The sequence below is a fragment of the Prinia subflava genome, chromosome 15, assembly GCF_021018805.1.
Source record: "Prinia subflava isolate CZ2003 ecotype Zambia chromosome 15, Cam_Psub_1.2, whole genome shotgun sequence".
Taxonomy (NCBI): Eukaryota; Metazoa; Chordata; class Aves; order Passeriformes; family Cisticolidae; genus Prinia; species Prinia subflava.
Window position 1 is genome coordinate 4,037,500 of NC_086261.1, and position 20,710 is coordinate 4,058,209.

Sequence of the window (20,710 nt, forward strand, 5' to 3'; positions counted from 1 at the left end):
AGCATCATGCTCCGACACGCGATTGAAGTAATTAGCTGCCGAGCGGCTGCACGCACCCCGCGGAGCACTGGTGTCTCGTCTGACACATCTGGGCACAGAAAGTAATTGAAACAGCTGCTTCTACCCATATGGCAGCAAAAGCTGGTGGTAGAGAGCCTGCTGGCTAGGCTGTACCAACCTCAGACAAATTAGCCATCATTAATCCCAGAATCTGACCGGCATACACACAGCCACTAATCAAGACATCTGGGGGAGGGGTGCTGCCTGGGAGGGGGAGGGAGGGCTGCCAGGGAAGAAAGAGGCCATTTAAGATTATTCTTAATGGCCACAAAGTGTGAAAAAAAAGAGAAGAAAAAAAAAAGCCTAATACTTAAGGGAAAAAAGCAACAAACAACACCCAGCAGACCACCACAGCCCTCCCTCCCCAACACTTTTCTCAATCAGCTTGTCTAGGTGGCTTTGCCCACGCTGTTCATTAGAGAGCTGCTAAAATAGCAGCATTGCTTTCTGAAAGTGTCACACTGATATATGCACATGTCTGGCATCACACAAAGATTATAAATAGCGCCGTGTAATCTAAGAACCTGGGGTATTTTTACACTGTGTGGAATGCAGCACTGAAGTCAAGGCTGTGGGTGAAAACTGGGCCTGCCCTTGTATGTAGGCAGCTGAGGTTCACCCTCCTGTTCTGCAGGACCAGGCAGGCACATGTGGGCTGTTTTCTTTCATCTCTCCAATACCATTCTTGGCTCTGAACTTTGTCACCTGCAGCGAGGCTGTGCAAAACCACGTGGCTCATCTTGCCACTGTAAAATCCAGCGTGCAAGTGGGAGGACAGGGAAAACTTCACAACCATCACCTCCTAACCACAGACACACTGCCTGCTGTGCAAGGAAGGGAGAGTTTGTCTGGGGAGGAGTGGATCAGATGATGCCCATGGTATTCTGCCTTTATCTCTAATAAGGTGTGAGCCTTAATCTGAGGTTTTGCTGTTGCTGGGGTATTTGTGGTCTCCCTCTGGCTTCCCTCCAACCTCTTTTTAATGGCTGAACTTACAGCACAGCCTTCACTCTCAGAAAGGGCAAACTCCTTTGGAGGGCTTTTCCCTAGCTGCCCACTCATGTTTCTTAACCCTACAGGAACAGAGCACCCAAGACTCTGCCCCAATGTCACATGCTGAGTTTGCCAGCCAATTCCAGAGTCAGTGGGGAACAGGCATCCCAGAGACTGCACACACTGTGCTGCTTCAGCTGCAGTGCTAGAAGACCTTTGAGTGATGCCAAGTGCGTGTACATTAGCATTCCAGCTGGTTTCAGGAGTGTGCTTCTGATTAATCCTCCTTACTGTGCCTTGGCTGGAACTGTGGAATGGCCTGGGCTGCTTCAGCTTCATCCACTGCTCCTGGATGCATCCAAAGCAGAAGAGATGTGCCATGAGTGCACCCACTGCACTCCAGCTGCTAACAGGGCTAGAAAGAGCCAAGCCAAAAGCAGCCCCTCAAAGCCAGGATAGCAGGGATGCAAATTCTGTGGTGCTTGACAGAGCCTCCCCTTGCAGACTGCTTGCTGACACACATCATCTCCGACAGCACAACTCTGGTGCTGGGGTGGTGTGAGCATCACTCTGCTGTTATATTTACTGGGAGCCACCAAACTATGCTGCAATTTATTCACAAACTGCTAATGCTCTCCAAACAAGCTCCTGGCACTGCTGCTTTCCTGCTCATTCTAGCTGTTCTCTGCACTGCCTTGGTAGTACGAGTGGGATCTCTTGCACATGTTCCCAAGCAGCACCACATTCCAAATACTTTTGGGATAGATTTCTTGCACTCTGAGGAGAATAGTGCTGCTTGCTTTAAAGCAACCACAGATCTAGTTGCAGGCCCCAGTTCCTCAGCTTTCAGATACAAAGATATGACAGGTTATTTTGCAGGGGGAAAATCCCAGAGCTAAAGTGTGAGAGGAGATTATAATCAGTGGACTGCACAGTGCCTGCACACCTTGCAGGTTTGCAAGCAGACTCCGGCCCTACCAGTGCTTCATTACAATCTTAAACATGCACATCTCACTTCGTCCATGTGGGATGAAGAGTTTAAAACCACTGATCTTACACCAGAAGTAGAGACTCTGCCTGGATGTTCAGACAGAACTAAGCAGCAGTTTCGAGGTTGTCTGGTGTTGGTGATCCCTCTCCTCTGCTCACATCTTGTCATGTCCCTCCAAGTCTGACTGTTCTTCAAAATCTGCTTTATGAGCACAATTTCTTACAGAGATTTGTGAAATTTGGATGCTCCCCTAAATAAACATGCAGTGTCTTTCCCCATTTGGAAATCAGTTCTTATTGATATGCTGCTTTATGATTATTGGGATGAAAGAGGCTGTGAAAAGTCTGTATTACATCGCACCACTTTACAGCTTCACTGCAGGCTCATCAAAAGGAAGACGAGCTACAATACAGAATTGCACTGGTAATTAACAGAGCAAAAGACATCATGGAGGGTACAGACATTATGAAAGATACATAAAGGCAAACATGATTTCTTTAAAAGGGATTCCTCAGATGTGATTCTCTCTAGCAGTACACTGTGGTTCCCTTGACATCCTAGCCCTGGTTTATTGGTTTAAACAAACCTATGTTACATAAGAAAAGTTCCTGTCTGGAAAGCTCTGCTGACAGCACGTGTTTGATGACAAAGGAGGCCCATAAACTCCAGCATGCTGGAAAAAACAGTACAAGCAGTGTGACAATCTTGGCTGCTGGAAGTGTCAAAGCTCTGGCTGTGTCCTGCCTGGCTCCTGAGGCTCTGCTCAGGCTCAGCTTTGTGGGATGTGCCTGCTTGGAAGCAACGAGAGCAGAGCGAGGTGGCCCCTTGTGATTTGTTTATGGGAATTCATAAACATGGGCTTCCATCAGTCTGTGTCTGTGAGGGGTGCAAGCACGGTGCTAATGCTTCCCCTGACACACGGATCAGGTAACGCTGCCAAAAAAATATCCCTGCCTTTCAGACATTCCACAGCTTCTGGATCCTGAAGGCAGATGTAAGCTGTGTCTCCTATAAAGGCATCTGCAACGTGGTCTTTTCTTTGGTTAAAAGATACCTTTTTTTTTTCTTTTTTTTTGATTGCTTGGCTGGCAGACTGAGGCTCTCTTTATTGTCAAGAAGGCTGTAAGAAGAGCCACAGGCTGCAATTTTTCTTCTAAATGCTGCTGGCTATTTGCTCTCCAAAATTTTCCTTTATTCTATGGAGTTTTATTTCTACAGTTGGGCATTGCAAATATTCTGCAGTAAATTTGCTTCAGCAATATAAAATTGTGGGTGTTTTCCAAGAGCCATATGGAACATTTTCTTTCTTTTTTTTTTTTTTCAGGTCTACCTCACAAGCTTTTCCAGATACAAATTTTCTTTTATGTGAAGACAATTTATAATCTGATACATTAGCACTCACTATGCACTAGTTGATCCAATACAGAAATACCTGAAGTGGAGCCCACTTTACTAATTCCCTGACAAATGCCCTGGTTCAGCACTTCCCCTGGGACACATCCTAAAGCAAGTGAGAAAATGACTGACTGATTATCAGGCCTCATAGTCTGCCGTGTTTAGCTGTCCTGCCTAAGCACTTGAAGTAAATGAGATTTCTCTAATCTGGTGAATCAGCACAAATAAAACCAGAATATCCCTCCTCAGAGGTAAATTAACAAAGCATTTTGAACTGAACAGCTGAAATAGTTTCAAGTGCTGGAAGTAGCATCTAGATATTCAACTTTTTTTTTTCTTTTTTTGGAAGACATTCTGCAGTTCAAGCAAGTTGACAGGACTGAAACAAATTAACTGCACATTAGCATCAATCTGAATCTGCAATCTTTTGTGAGGAAGCTTTGCTGAAAAGTTCTTCCCCTTTTGACAATGGAATTTAGAATAAATGAAAAGAGATGGATGCAGGAACAGAGCAAAGCAAAGTTTGGTTGCTGTAATCCTGAAGTCTGTGTAAAATGCAAAAAGGTGAAATGAAAAGAGAGGTGATGCTGTGAGAAAGAAGGGAAACTTTCTGTGTCTGCCTTGGCTAAGTGATGAGTAAGGGACAAAGAAGACTCTGGACAGAAGCATGGCAAAATTCAGGGCAGCAGGAAAACTTTGCTGATACCAGGATCTTCAGCCTGCCAGTCTGAACACTGAGTTCAGCTCTTTGAAACATTTGAAATCTGACTTTAAATTATCAAAAACCTTGGTGGGAAATGGGGTTCCAGGCATGGAACAACTCAGGAAACTGGAGAGAAGGAAACTTGGCCCATTTGCATTGATTTTGCCTCTTCAGTCTGTCACTGATCAGGGCCACAGGTAGGTTTGGAAAAGCAATGCCCTTTGCTTTCTGTAAGGGAGCTGCATGTTCCACTTATCACCTTGCACAGGACTTATCTGTGGAAAAAAGGGGAAGAGCAGCTTTTCCTGGCCAGGAATGCCAGAAAGGAAATGTGTGTTTCTCCTTCTAAAGGATGGAGTTGTGACAAGTGTGGATTTGAATGGCTATCCTTCAGCAGCAACAATAAATACTCAGCATATGTGAGCACCTGCAAAGCTGCACTGGTAAAAATCTAAAAAAAAGGGACCTCTTCCCCCTCTCCTCTTTGTCCACTACTATATTCATGAAGCCAACTGCATTTTTCAACAAGAGAATCACTGTTTTCGTTCCAATTCCCTTCCCAATCTGAGCCCCGGGCATAGGAACCACACTGCACAATTAAAACAGTTAGCACAACACCTGGATTACAACTCTGCTCTCGATTGGGGGCCATATGGTTTATTATTCCACCTCAAACCTCAGCCATGCACATATTCTCTCACACAAATGCACCCCTCCAATATACATTTTGAAAGCCTCTGTGCTTTATTTCTTTATATACGAGTAGCTGTTGCACAAACTAAAATTTCTGTGCTCAGCTAAAGCAAACAATGGTCTGAAGTGTTAAGTTTTCGTAAAGGTTTGTTTACAGATATTTATGAAAAAAAAAAAAAGAAAATTCAATTTGAAACACCTGCAGTCGTTCATATGAAACCTGTCCTGAGGGAATGTTGTACCTGTGTCTGAAGCTTCCTGCCTCACCACACCAAGTTATGGATTAATTATTAATCTACATCTCATGTATGTGTGTGTGCTTGAAGAGGTGTTTATGTTACCAGCCTGTAAATACTTCTTCACTCAGGTATTTTAATTCATCTGCAAGGTCTATGTTACCTACCTCTGTTAGAAATGTGTAGGCTTAAATCTATGGCATTGTCAGATTGAACTGCTTTTGCAATGAGTATAGAAGATTAAACAGAGTCTAAGTTATCTTTTTATATATATCTTATAGAAAGCAAACTGTCCTGGGCTGCAGCAGCTGGGCAGTGTGGGCAGATGAGGGGGTGATTCTGCTGAGGACATTGTGATACCCTCTAGAATGTCCATGGTCCCAACAGCCCAAACCCATCTGCAAAGTTACAACCCTACCTGAGAGAGGGAGAGACACCAGGATGGTGAATGATGCCATTCATCTTTCTTGCCAAGCAGTTTTACCTGTGTTTCCCTTATTTCACACTCTGCCTTCCCCTGACCCTTAAGCATCATCACTTTTTGTGCTGGGCTTCCAGAGATCTCTTTTTTCATTTTTTAAAAATAGTTCTGAGAGCATGTTTTTAATTATAATCTGAGGAAGAAAATAAATGATATTTTTGGAGACCCCCTTGGAGCATTCTCAGGGTGGTTCACCTATAAATCAAATTATTGAGGGCTTAATTGTGCAACCCCTCTGTCTTGCAAGCCCTTACTCATCTGAGTAAGTTCAGGGAGACTTCCCAGTGGGTAAATGCTCACTAACATGTGTGCACAATCTGGCATTACATGAATATCACTCTCACATATTTTGTGGGCCAGTGTGTTTCCAGTATTTGCAGTGTGTTAGATACAGTTTAATGGTAAACAGCTGTTAGAAGTGATTTATCAACGTTATGGGCCAGTTTCTAACACCCATAATCAGAGTGGTACCCAACTGCTCAAGGAGTCCCTTTCAAAGCAGAGGGAATCACACACTGGAACACATCAGAATCCAGCCCTGGAAAGCTCAGGTCTGCTGAATACTTTGGCCTAGCCCTCCAAATATTTAAACACACACTCAACTTTGAGCACATTCATATACACCCTACATCTCTGTCCTTAGCAAAGAAAGCACTCAAAAAATCAAAAATGTAAATGCATTTTTAAATTTTTTTTCTGCAGGGTACTGGCTTTGAAAGAGATGCTAACATCTAATTATAATTAAGAGCATGCATAAGTTCTTTCAGTATTCTCTCTCAGTCACCAGCACCTCGATGGACTGACCATGCCCAGAAGAAACAATTTCAGAACGCATTAATCATCTTGTGATGGAGTTTGTCACTTATTGCTTTTAAATCTATCATATGTATAAGGCTGGCATGGGACAAGAATGTTGTATTTAGGAAGTGCCTTTATCAAACTATGGAATTTTTCTTAGGAAAACTAATACATATATATTATGTGTGCAAGCTTTGAGTATATACAATAGGTGTGTATAGACATATTCTTTTTTTTTCCTGCATCTCAGCAAACAAGAACTTGGTCTGAACCTAGAACTAGGTTTGCTCCTAACCCTGTCTCGATTTCAGAAACAAGATATATTTTACTAGGTCCTGTATGCAGGGGCAGATATGCCTTATAATTAGTTTAAATATTTCTTCCACAATCAGCTATGCTAGCAACTGCTCTGCTGCCTGTGGATTTATGGAATCTCTCACTTCCCTGCTGGACATTAACAGAAAATTAAACATGGCCAAAAGCAGGAGAAAGGAAACGGACACTCGTGTCAGTGAGCTCACTGAATGTCACCCCATCTGTGAGTTTATAGGTTAATGTCCCACTCGTGCCCTTTCCTGTGCCATTATCCCTTGATTTCCCCATGCATGATTTGGAAAACGAGACTCTGGGAGTCAGGCAAACACATTTGCTTGTGACAGAGAACACGGTTGATAAGATGCTCTGTAATAACAGGCCCGTGCAGCCCCCAACAAAATACAGCAGGACATGTAAGGAAAAAAATTGGAAATTTAACTTTTAGTGATAGTGACTGCATGTAGAGCCTGCAGCAGTCTCATCCGTCTGACCTTGCTTTGTGAACTACAAATGACCTCGCTGAAAAACAACAGAGACCTTTTCTTGCTCTAGGCTGTCTCTTGATTGTATCTCTTCCTTCAGGTTACTGTAACTGCTCTTTTCCAGGGGTTGGGAAGGAAAAAAAGAGAGAAGCAGAGTAGAAACACTTAGCTGAAGACCCAAAGGCCCCCCAGGCCTGCTTCTTCCTCAGTTCTACCATCACTCTATTAATAACAGACAACGTTTTCATTAAACGATGCACTTTCCCGCTCCAGGATAGACTTGAGTTTTCTGTACTGATCATTATAAAAGTCCCAGGAGGGCTCCTACAACCACACTGTCTTCACAACAGAGACAGGAACTATCTGTTCCTACACAAACCATACGCTGCAGTGATCCCAAGAGTGAAAGAGACCTAATAACCCACAAGTGAAAGAGGTTCGGAGCCTAGTTATCAAATTCCATCCTGCAGGATAAAAGCATCCCCCATTCAAACTTCTCGTACAAGGTCTTTGTGGATAAAAGGTTTCTCAGAGCTGCCCCTGAATGGCAGGAAGCTGTTCCTCGTGCATGGCAATTGCCCTTGTTTTACTTGATTTTAAATTGAAGAAACCTCCCTTACCATACTGGATCTTTTTCCAGCGCTAGGTGAGTTGTTAGTGCGTTCAGGAAAGAGCCCTCTGTTCCTTTAAATACTTAAATACTCTTAAGTTGCTGCCTCTTTCCCTCTCTCCTTTAAAGAATTATTGACACCCATGTAACCCTGTGCTAGGAAGACCATTATTTTGGGCAGGGGGCTGCACAATCATCCCCTGGTCTGAGGAATTTGCAGTAAGAAGAGACACAGCACAGCACCCAAAACTGAGCCCAGCCATCACCTTCCCCCTTCAGAATGGATGATACTCTCAGTACACCCTCTCCAAAAAGGCAAATTAAATCCTATTTTCATTTTCAAAGGCTCCCCTGCACTCTTAATCTTTTCTTATGAAAACTGGATGAAGAAAGTAAAAAAAGATCAATAACTTAAACATGAAAGTAATCAAGCTATCATGGATAACTGACTACAGGGGATTCCTCACAGTACTTCCTTGGAGTTCTTGGAATAAAAGGCTACCAAAACCATTTATTTATGGAATATTAGCTAAAATCTGGCTACAGTATAGCTAAATACGTAACAAAGTTATTGGAGTTTGCACTGCTAGTAAAACTCAAGCTCACAGTCTAAAAAAAGTTCCCAAGGATATGATCCCACTGGGAAAAATAATGAAAATTTTACAGCTTAAAATTTGTACTTGCAAAAATTACGACTATTGAAAATTAGCAGCTGGAGACAGATTGTGTGGCCACTGGTACAGTTAATAATGCTGCTGGCATGCCAAACTCATGGGCACTGCTGGGCAGGGAGGGTGGAATGGAGCTTTCCTTTTTGGGTGGTCACCTTGATTTCCAGATTGGGCTGTTCCATTGCAGCATCAGCTAAAAAGCTTGTAAATAAACGCTTGAATGAGGTTCCCTCTTTACTCAAATCTTCCAAATCTTGGAACAGGAATGGTCCAGGAAGCAGCCAGAGAGAACTTGCAACCAGCTAATGCTTCAGCAGTAAATAAACCTTCCTTCCCTGATGACCATTTTCATGAAGTCCTGGTCCACAAAAAGTATGTAATCTGGATTTTTAAATGTCGTTACGCCTTGGAAATCTATATGACATAAACTTTTGCCTAAAAATCAATTCTGAGTTACAATTTGATTAGCAGAAAATTGCCATCACATTTGTTTCTACATTTGTCTACCTCATGTCCTTTTCATTCATAGGCTGGACGATTTAAGCTTTCTTTAAAAACTCCCCAAGAAAGTCTGTGACATTAAAATGTCCTTTGATGCTCTTTCACTAAGCAGTGAATATTAACAGTTATGGTGACCCTGTTCCCTAATGTGTCTCTGTTGGATCAATAGCAGTTAAGTGCCACTGTTTTACAATTAAAAAGGGGATCATTTTAAATTTAAAAGCTCATAGCTAATTTTCTTCTTGGCACTTAATAGCATAATTCATTTTTGAAAAACCACATAGGGAAAGCATATACTTTATTCTTTGCTGGCAGCCTTACTGGGGCTAGTTTTAGTACTCATTGTTGCATTATGTGTAATTTACAGCAATGCCCAGTCAAGCCATCCGCGTGGCAGGAAGTGTCATACTGCTCCAAAATATGAGTTTGATCCACAGGCAAGAATTAGAGGAAGAACCTGCTGGTTTTATACCTCAGTGAACATCTTTCTGATAAGCATTTTGTAGCTACTTGCTCTCAGTGTTTTGTTTCTTGCTAGGCAAGGCCTCAGCTCTTAGCAGGCCAAGAGGTTTGTGCTTGGAGTTTCTGAAGTCTGGGCAATCCAGTAAAAGAATGAGTAGCACACTATTACTGCACTGATAGTACAACTTCACCCTTCCTACCTGCCAAAAAACCCACTCTCACCTTCATCCCTGTGAGTATTTGTTTTGTTTTTATTTTGCTGCTGAAAAAAAAAATGAATGCAAGAATGATGAAAACCCTGCTGTTTTTTCCCCAAATTCCCCATGGGGTATTTTGAGCTTGGACATTTCCACTATGGATGCAGTAGCCAAGGGTGTGTCTGCACCATTTGTGGGCTTCAACCTCCTACTGCACAAGAACAATCTCAGGTGAAGGCACAAGAACAATCCCAGATCTCAGATCACACATCCTACAGTGGAGAAGTAGCTCTTGTAGGGTTTATCTGTGAGGCACAGAAGTTGGGGAGGGAATGGGGACGTTTCTGGTGAGTAGAAGCTTTTCTGTTTTCAATGTTCCTGCTCTAAGTATAGGAACTTAGGAGTTCCACGAACTCTTCAAGTACTGTAGTTTCAAAATTTGGTTACTGGCAACCAAGATATTGCAATCCCTAAATTCGGGGAGGAGCCCATCCCCAAACAATTCCAACTAGTTTCAGAGGGAACACGGACACAGAAATGAGGGAAGTTTAGGACTACACTTCAATAAAAGGTGGCATTTCCTGAACTTCAGTCTCTTTTCACTCCAGAGCAGAGAGCAGCAAATAGCTGACTGCATCAATATTGGGGTTTGTGTGTGATTGCAGTCACAGAGGTGTTAAGGTGGTGTTGGGGGATTATCACCTGATTGTTTCAGTAACTTTGCGAAGATGAAACCTACTCTTCCCTGCTCTCCTTCACCCCTGAATAATCCTACAGGAACTCTAAAAGATATTTACAGAAAACAACACTTCTGGCCCCAGCTGACACTGACGGTAGCAGACAAATCAGCTGCCCTCATTTACAGGTAAAGATGAGCTGGGGCTTTTAACGTAAAAGCCCATATTCATCCTGAATTAAATAAATTCTCTTTTAACAAATCACTGCTGTGCATTAGCAAAAAAAAAACCCCCAAAAAACCAGAGCCACCGAGCTGCTGCAGTGTGATAAAGGCACATGAGAGAGAGGAAATGCTGGGTTAATGTGGGCTGGCCCCCCCGGGACACCCTCACCCCAATGGTCACTGCTGTAACCCAAGCCAGCGAGGGGCTGGCGGCGGCAGATCGGGTTCTGACAAAGTGTGCTGCTCCAACACGCCTCTGTACAACACAATTAACTGCTTACACCAGGCGTTGCCGTGTTCCTGCCACGTTACACTTCTCACATTTCATGTAATAGTGTTTGCAAAGTGCTCCCAGTTTTCAATTAGCCAGCCCTGCCTTCCCCTCGCTCTCGTCCGCGCCGCTCCAGATGAATCCCGTGGACTGCCCAGAAGTTCAGCCTCAGACACAAACTCCCAAAGCCTCTGTTTCAAAGACACTGGTGGCAGCCTTGCATTTTTATTATTTTCTTTTTAAAGCTGGTCATTAGATGTAATTTATTCTGCACACTTCTGGGGAATCAAATCAGGGATATAACTTCCCTTCACTTTGCTGCAATAGGTGTCCTCACAAAACAAGCAGTAACCACTTCATCTGCAGAATAACCTTTCTGTGAGTGTCCTTCTACCTATTGATTTGCTGATCTCCATCACAAAATCTCAAACTACTGCTTCATACCCTGCTTCCCTTTGAAGTAGACTTATGTAATTGTATACAGATTAAAAAAAAAAAAAAATAAAATAAAAGACCCAGGAGTTTTCCTCCCCTCTCTGTGCCCTACAACAAAAACCACAATCACATTTGCCTTTTTTGTGTAATTATCCTTTCATATCCTTTCATACCTGGATGAGATGGAGCACTCCATAGGCTTGGTTTTCATTAGGTGCTAAGTGCTTACAAGTATCTGCAAGGCTGTCAGTCATCTCAGAAAATCCACTACGTGATTTTCTAGGACTGCAGTGCTACCTTCATGAACCAGATACGGCATGGTCATTTGAAACCAGCTCATGTAAAATGTGATTTCAAACTCCCTAGGAGTTACAGAAGGTTCCAACCCAGTTACAGTTTATTTGAAAAATGCAGACACTGCAGGTAGCAAGTTAAATGGTCTGACAGGTTGAGCACTGGCTTGGAAACTTCAGATGATCAGAAATCTTCAAGCCAATTTATGTTTGGTACCCCAAATTCAAACAGCTCTCAGAAGCAACCAAACCAGCCTCCTGTAAGAATTTGATTTTTACACATCTCAACTCAGAAAGTTCCCAGGATAGGAACACCCCAGACTGTGGAACAAGAAAGGCTCTATCACACAAAACCAGATGCAAATGTAGTTCATGTTCTCAGTTTTCAGAGCTGGATGTGAAACTGAGCTAAAATTGTCTCCTAAACTCCAACTTTTATTACAAGAAACTGGTTACTTCCAATTGCCTGATCTGGAAAACAAAGAAGTGAGAATGCTTTGCTTTTTTTCTTTCTTGTATTTCTGATAAGGCATCAGATGCAAAAGAGGGAAAATTACTATTTCTAAAACTTCCACACTACAAAAACATCAGTTTGCAATGTAGACTAAAACCATATTTGGGTAGATCTTCCTGTTCTGTCTTTACAGTAGTGATTGAAGAGGTAGTTGGTAATCAGCAGTATTCAGCATGGCACAGAATCTTTTCTGGCAACCCAAGAAATAAAAGACTTAAGGAAACAAAATCAAGGTATTTTTTCTGTTGCTGGAAAACCTCTGGCTCAAACCAGTCAGCCTTAGCTGATTACACTCAGGCAGGAGTCTGAACCAGACTGGGAATGGGAATGACTCCCCGTGTGTGTGGATATTTTACCAGACATTTGGGCACGTTGGTGGTAAAACTCTACTCGTGGTTTTTTCATCATCTGCAATATCCCCAGATATCTGCACACTAGAGCCTGGGTATGGACAAGTTATAAATGAAATTAACCCCCCTTCTTCAATATGAATTGTAAACAAAAGCATCAGCTGGAGGAGTCTGACCTCTACTCTTTGCTAACATTCCAATGTCTGGAGAAGGAATCATTTTTGGTCCAATACATTTTCAAAACACTCAGAAAGGTCTGAGATATCCACCAGGCTTCAGACCTGATCTGGAGGCCAGAGGCCCCCCTGCTGACTTTGTGGATTTGGATCAGGGCCACAGGGAAACAGCAATTCTTCCAGCTTGCATTAGAAGACAATTGCCATTTGTAGGCAACGTGTGAATATTCAGGAGGCTTTATTACACTGAATCCAGTAAAGTTTTACTCTGTATTAAGTTATTGCAGTGTTTGAAACTGAGCTGCAAAGTTTTGATTAAAAAAAAAAATCAGTAAATTCCATATGGCTCCCAGGTGTTCCTCAACCTGGTCCCCAGTTTCCCCCTTTCCCTCTCACCAGAAAAAGAAAAAAGAGATCTGGATTTATACATAGAGATACCCTTCACTCTGCCACCACCTTGATATTATTGTATCCAGCACTGCAGACAAAGCTCGGAGCTTCCTGCACAGTGTGAGCCCAGGTTTGCTTTCCCACCACACAGCATTTACAGATGTTTTCAGGAAATTTGCTCCAGGCAGGTGAAGAAAGACGTAAACTTTTTGGTTTTTCTCTATATTAATATTTCCTCCCTTGTCCCAACATCCATGTGTGATTAATTCTCCATTCATGATGTTCACCTGAACAGGCACAAAGGCAGTCAGGGTTTTATTTTAGACCTTGTTAGATTATTTTTTAAAGCATGTTTATGAGTTTTCTTGCATTTGGTTAATCTAACCACACAAAGTGTTTGAGTACAACCAAATCTTAGAGGTACCATCTTAGAAGTCACTTCCAACGTTTTCCTTTTATTTATGACATTGTAAAATGTTGCAGCACAGAAAAAATCTTAACACCTTCCTTAGTTAATTTGCTCATTTATCTTGATAGAAGAAAAACACAGTACAATTTAAACTGATTCAGATATTTTTCAATTACAAACCAAAATGGATTGTGTCATGTAAAGCCACAGAAAAAAACTCTGAACTTTCTCATTCTTTTTTCCCTAATTTTTAGACTTAGAGACTTCAGAAAAGCAATTTTTCAGACTTCTACTGGAAAGTCTGCTGACAATTTTGTTGCTACAGGACAAAGTGTTTTAAGCAGGTTAAACAAAAGGAACCACACCAAGACATGGAAAGGGTCAGCTAATGCTCCCTGTGATTTTGAGATAAGTTAAATAGACTTCCCCACATCCAGCTTCTAAGTCTAATTGTTTTACAGACACCCACAGACACTGCAGGAAAGTCAAGGAAAAAAAAGCAGAAGCTCGTGTCAATGAAAAGAAAATACATTTTCTCTACTGAAGACAACTTTGGGACAAGGGAAAGGGACCAGCACAACCAAAGCTGTACAAGGCTCAGTTTTGTGGAATATCTTTGTTCCTGTTAAGTGGGGGAAACCAGCAGAGCCCTTTGCCCAGGAAAATTTGTCACTTTTATCTAACAGCTACTGCTCGTTCTCTGTTCTCCTCCTCCCTCTCCATGGTCTGAGTTGTTCTGCATTTCCCCACTTTCCACACTTAAATTACCTTCCAATACAGGGCCCCTTCAGCCACTGGAACTTTTTAAATACATATATGCAGGTGAGAGTTGTCTAGGGAGAAATGTATTTCCCTCTTCTGGTCCTTCATGCTAGAGTTGATGCCACACAACTCCCTAAATATGGGCGTTTGCCATGGCAACAACTGCAGCACAGTTTTGCAGAACTTGCCCCTTAAGTGGCTTAATGGATATGGTATTTATTCCCTTTCTGAAGATTTAGCTTCGGTGACACATTAATACAAACATAAATGGAGCAAATATTTGTGTGCTTCTTGGGAATAACAAAGGCACGTTTATCTGATACACACAGAAAAGACATTTTTGAACCTCATTAATACATGAGTAGAAGTCAATGGAGGAAAATGGATCTTGTTAACTGGCTTCTTGGATACCAATAAGCATCTCATTTGCCTTAAACATATCAACCTAGCAACACTATTTATTCAATATAGAATAATCAGTGACATTAGAGAGCCCCAGCATTGCACACAGAGGAATGATTAATCTATTATTCATTCCACAATAAAAACTCTGAGGGATTTACCATATGAAAAGTGATATTCAGAAAAGGAGGTGGTATTTTTTTTATCCCTGACCTGTATGGGAATTCCTGTCCTGTGGGATGAATTCCATTGAATAACATTGAGAGTTTTGGTTGTGGGTTTTGCCTTTCTTTCCTATTTTTTTTTGTACCCTTCCTTCCTGCAAGGCAAAAAAGAGATTTCAGAGGACTCTGGGACTGAGTATGTGGTATGAAAACAGAGGCATGGAACTTTTATAGGTGTATCCTTTTATGCCCTCTGAATAGATGAATGATGCCATCTGAAGAGATGGAATTGTGTTGATTTGAGAAGCAGAAGCATTTTTTTCCTCGCTGGTGCCCATCTTACCATGATGGTTGGTGTTGACACAAGGTTAAATGCACACACAGACACTTGTGCCTGTGCAGACTCCTGTGTACAGGAGGGAAAAACAGCTGTAAACCTCCCACAAAACTGTCATCAGCCTGGTGCCCATATCCAGAGGATATCCACAAGCCTTACACTGCACCCAGGAACCAAAAACCCCTCTGGGGACCCTTTCCCTGCAACTCCAGCACAACACCAGCTCTTGAACCAGAGCACAGCCAGCTACCTCCATGAAGGCCACTAAACAACCAGGCTGTGCACCTGCTCTGCAAAGTTTAGATGCAGCCATTAATTTTTTTTTTCATCAACTATTTAATAATTATTAAGAATCATTCTGCTTACTCTGCAGGAACAGCCTTGGCCTGAGCTCCAGCACACCAGCAATCGAGCCCTGTGCATGAACAGATGCACAGCTGTGCATTTAATTGGTGTCAAGGTGGCACCTGAAAAGCAGTTATTTGAACATAGATTTAAATAACAGGACAGGTGACTTGCAATTACTACATGCACATTTGTGTGGACAGCTTGGGATTCTGCTGTTTCAAAGACCAAAACTTTTAAAGTTTCTTTCCTTCAGGAAGTTTCTTGTAGAAGCTAAGAGGCCATTACAATCAAGGAGAACTTTTGTGTAAGTAAGCACTAAGTAGAAATTATAGAACTGGGATTTAGATCATGAAACTGTCTAAAAGGCAAGTTGTTATTTGATTTTGAAATGTAATTGAAAATAAGAATAATGAAGATAATTCCAATTACTCTGGAATGGCCTTCTGCTCCTTGCAGGGTGTGCAGTGATTAACTAGCCTTTTACAGCACTTCATTTTTTTTCCCCCCAGTGATGGAAGATTTACCCAGGAATCCTTGGGTAAGAATAATTTGTTTTGGCAGAGATATTTGCAGTGGAGGGTGGGGAGGGAGCCAACCTCTGTCTCAGCCCACTCAGCCCTTCTGGGCTGCCAGGGCAGGCCACGGGAGGAACTGGAGGAGGAGGATTCTCCATGCAGTTTGAGCAGGCAGCAAACCACGGGGACAACTGCAACTTTGACCACTCTGGCTACCCTAAAATTAACCTAAGGGCTACACCACAAAGTACTGGCCTCAGCACACCTGAAAACACCCCTGAACTGAGTGTTCATGAAAAACAAGCTGCACTTCTAAGGACTTCTGATGAGTTCTCCCACTTCACACTGTTGGACTCTGAAAGAGCAGATCTCACTGGTGCATTTCTTTCTCCTTTCACTATTAATTTTGGAGAGTCCTACATGAGTTATGGGTTGTCCTGGGATATTCTAGCAATACACCAGAATAAAAGCAATGGTAGCTCCTCTCATGAAGAACTCTACTGCACCTTACCACTTGTCACCCTTGTGCATCTTTACTGAACTGCAGAGATCTCTGAGAAAACACTTACTTTTTGATGACTAAAATAAGGGTGCTGGTTTTTTGCCACAGCTTATCTTAAATTATGCAAAACTCCGAGATATGCGAGGCATAAAGAAAGGAAGAACAAGGCCTTTAATTGAATTCAAGATCCATTTCCAGTGAATTGCTAAATCCCTAAAACAGAAGAGCAGTTTTGCATTCTGCTAACATAATCCACCTCCATCCATGTTACTCCCATGAGTCACACACACATAAACTCTCAGTGCACAAGATGCAAGAAAAGACCACATAGCAAGCAGCTGAATCAGCCTCTCCTTTTAGGCCTCCTATTTGCCCATGAAAATAGTGAATATTGAGACAGGGCTATTCCAAGTGTCATCTACAGCTCTTTGTTAGTGATAAGAAAGGAAATTTCTGCACTCGGAAATTCCAGTTTTTGTGCCAGCAGCTGCATTGGTTCCTCTGCTGCTGCCAATAACTTCACTTCAGACCTTTCTAACACAGCATTTCAGAAACTGTTTCCTGCTTCTCAGCCCACAGCACAGTAATTCCATCTGTGGGGCTGTGGCTCCTGGAGGAGACAGCGTTTTTGTATGACTGTCCTCCAAATTAGTTTGTTACACAGGTAAAATGACAATGGCAATTAATAAGCAGAAGCACATTCCCTGGGTCCAGAGATTCAGCCCTCAAAGCTTTAATCTAGATCCTACAGAACCAGGGCAGAGAGGCAGTGCTGGAATGCAGCTCCCCTCTCCCTCTCCACTGTTCCTCCTCCTGGAACCTCTGTCCCCCTCCCTCCCTGTGTTGACACATTCCCACTGTTCTACCTGAGCTACTCCATGCAGCACATCCCTTCTCTTGGTCCAAGTCAGCCTCCACGGCCCAAACCAGCACCCACAGCCTCCAGGAAGGGGCTGAGAGGAGCAGGAGAGAAATATCCCCTTGCTCTGGTCAGCAATGGCCCTGTGAAGGCACTGGAGCCCTGCCTGGCTGAGCACCTGGGGCCAGCAGCTCCCAGCAGTTCCCCCAGGGTGTGGAGGGTGGAGAGGCAGCCCAGGGCCAGGTGAACTCCTCAGCCCACTCACAGCTGTGGGGATGAGTTCCCAGATCATTCACCTCACCCCTGCACAAGCAGCAAATTTTGGGGGCCATGCAGCCCCCATCCCCTGAGGGTAGAGGGGACATCTCTCCTGTACTACACCCACATTTGGGGGAGACAGGAGACAAATCCCTCAGAGAAGCCCCAGCAGGTGCTGTGGCAAATGGGAGGGGAGCCTGGCAGTCATGGGGGATCCCAGGAGTGAGGGGTGCCCACATCTCCTTGTCCCCCAGCAGCAGCAATCAATGGGGCTGTGATTACCACCCCTGCTCTTTGGTCCCCCCAAACAGGGGGAGCACAGCTTTGTGCCCGTCCTCCCATCGAGGATGCAGCTCTGCAAAACTGCCCCTCTTATCCCTCTTTACATATTTATTGCAACTCTTTAGACTGATCCATGCTAACCAAAGGAGAGGGACCAATGGAAAGGGGCTGGCTTGTGCCAGCAATCCCCAGACTGTCAAGCGATCACTGAAGATTGGACAGGTCCTGATGAAATAAATGTTGGCTGCTGACTCTTCCAATTTTGCAACACTCCTCTGTGTCACTGGAGCAGCCTTGTCCAAGATTGAGATATTTGCAAACTGTCATCTTTCATAAATATCTGCCTTGAGTGACACTTTGCCCCCCTCCATTTCCCTTTGAAATGTACCTAGCTGGCACGGAGCCTGCGGGATTTCATTGCTTGTGATAGGTGATTAGCAAAGAGATGATTTCCTCCTCCCTCCCCCTCCTCCCCTCTGCCAAAGGGCTGAGTGACAGGTCCAAAAGGCGAAAGGCAGACTGGGGAAGCAAATCTGCCAGAGGCAGAAGTGATGACACTCCGAAAACACTTCATTCATCTTGCCAAATTACAGGCTGGGCTGGGGACTGATGGAGACTGGAGGAGGGAGGGGGGGGATAATCTCCTGCCTTTGCCTCGCATGTTCTCTGCTCAAAAACATTGCAAAGCAGCTCCTGGAGCTTGAAGGGTGCACCCCAAACCCCTGCAATTTCTGCTCTGTAATGCTCCCAGGCGAGCTGCTACCTGGCTCTGCTCACAGCCTGGTGACGAGGAGCGTGAAGTGTCTTAGTCATGGATGTCAGATCCCCTCAACTCCCACAGGCTGCCTGCCTAGACATCAGTGATGGGGCTGAGAGGGAATTTCAAACAGCAAAACCAAGTAGGAAGTGTCTGGGCCTCCCAGACACCGGAGCTGGTGACACCTGCACAACCTTCCCCTGATTTATCTGGTGGGGAACTGCCCAGAGGGCAAAGCAGAATGGAGTGTTCTGCTTTGCCCTCTGTGTTGGGAACTGAATTCCCAACCAGAAACCTCATTTGTGGTTGGGACTTCTCCTGTGTCTGTTTTGGGAACCTTTGAGAGGTAATTTGGGAATGAACACAGGTATGAGCCACTGATGATGCTGCTTCTCCATGAGCTGGGATGTCTTCTGAGCAACAGCCAAAACTGCTTGTGTGCTTGGACAAAGTTCTGCATAAAACTTCCTTTTTTAAGAAGAATACTGATTATGAATGAGAAATCCAGTGAGAAATGGGTTTTCTTTTTTTTCTCCTCAAAACATTATCTAAGGAATGGTTTGATTTGGGCTTTTTAATTTAGGGAATTTATTTCAATTTCTGGGTTTGAAGTGGATGTCTGTCTGAAATGTAATTACTTTTTTTTACCTTACATTTAATGGTTTAACATTGAAATGTTTCAGACTTGCCAATTAACTACTTCAACCCAAAGTATTTTGCCTGAATTCTCAACATGCCTGAAGTCTACTCTATTTACATTTTCAGACTTGACATTTCCTTTTAACAATGAGATTGCTAACAAAGGAAATTATGTTTTCCTCCTGTCTTTGCCAATGGACATTGTAAGCAGTGATCATTGAATCTTAAATTCACTTTTCCAACTGAAGAGCAAGTCAATTATTTCAGATGGTGCAACTGAAAATCTCTCTCTTCTGTCATCCTGAAGTACTTCAAGAGATACACAAACCACTCCTGAAGAATGAGAATGATTTTATTTTTAATAATACATGAGTTTTTTGTTACATGTCAAAGAGAGAACACCAGATTCTAGTGTTTCCTAGGCTAGTCTAAGACCTAGGGTGCACTCAAACACAGACTTAATGCTGTTGTAAAAACTTATTTGAATTTTGTTATATCAGAACTTACAGCTCAAATAGATGCTGATGTCACTTTTCATTTTTACTTGTGTAAATGAAGTCTTGGCTGGATTTCTGTAGCATCATCTCTCAGTGGTATCTCCCAGGAAACACTGAAAATGGAGACCAGGACATAACAAAGTGAAATACTAGTAACAAAAATAGATGCCCTATACATTACAGAGTGAAATGTCTACTCTAGACAGGAGAAATATAATCTAAAATGATCCTTAGCTAATCATCCCAGAATCAAAAATATCAGGGGTGGAAATGATGTCTGTCCTCAAACTGTTTGATACAAGTGTGTTGGCTAGGCATTTATTTGCTAAATTCTATTCAGCAGAGGTAATTCTGAAGAACATAAGAATTTTCTAACAGTTGAATCCAAACATAACACAGTTCCCTTCTTCTCTTGAACACTAAAGATGTGCTCAGCTGGGACTCAGAATCTGCACGTTCCCAGCTGCTGGGTGCCCAATATCCAAGTGCTCAAAGCTGTCAGCTGGAAAAGACATTTCACAACAACAAAATTATTATTTTTTTTTTCTTATTGTATCAACTTTTTCTTCTAAATTGGAAATGATGGAAAACGACCATCACATGGTGTTGGAACTGGGGAATACCATCAAACATAAAAATAAAACACTGGAAGGATCAAAGTGAGCCGACTCTTTCTAGTAGATTTCACTGCTAAAAAGTGTGAAAAAAACCTCCAAAAGACCAAACAAAAAGCCAAAAAACCCCAAAACAAACAAACAAAAAATCTGATGCCATTTATTTTGAGAAATTCTGTTCTGTCATCACTCTGCAATTTACAATTTCAAACAGCTAATTGAATATTACATACAGCATGAGGTAGGCTGGCCTAACAATATAATATCCCTCCCCCTTCAGACTGAGAAATTTGGTAAGAGAAATTACAGTGAGTTTCTCGAGGACAAACACTGAGTTGGTGATGGAACAGAGATTCAAACTTGGGGGCCTTTTGTGTCCCTCCAACCACCTCATTGCTTTACACACGTTTGCTCACACCCAGGTCTGCAGCCACCCAGCAGAAAAAC

At 42.8% G+C, this 20,710-nt stretch overlaps 1 long non-coding RNA gene across 1 annotated transcript in view; it reads right to left on the bottom strand.

The window, feature by feature from the left end:
* Positions 1 to 15,365: 15,365 nt before the first annotated feature.
* The window catches only part of LOC134558705 (uncharacterized), a 300,450-nt gene continuing 295,105 nt past the window's right edge, over positions 15,366 to 20,710 (bottom strand). The window contains exons 10-11 of the long non-coding RNA XR_010082396.1: positions 19,660 to 19,762; positions 15,366 to 15,459 (exon numbers count right to left, since the gene is read on the bottom strand). This is a non-coding gene — a long non-coding RNA (uncharacterized LOC134558705). The remainder of the gene's footprint in view (positions 15,460 to 19,659; positions 19,763 to 20,710) is intronic.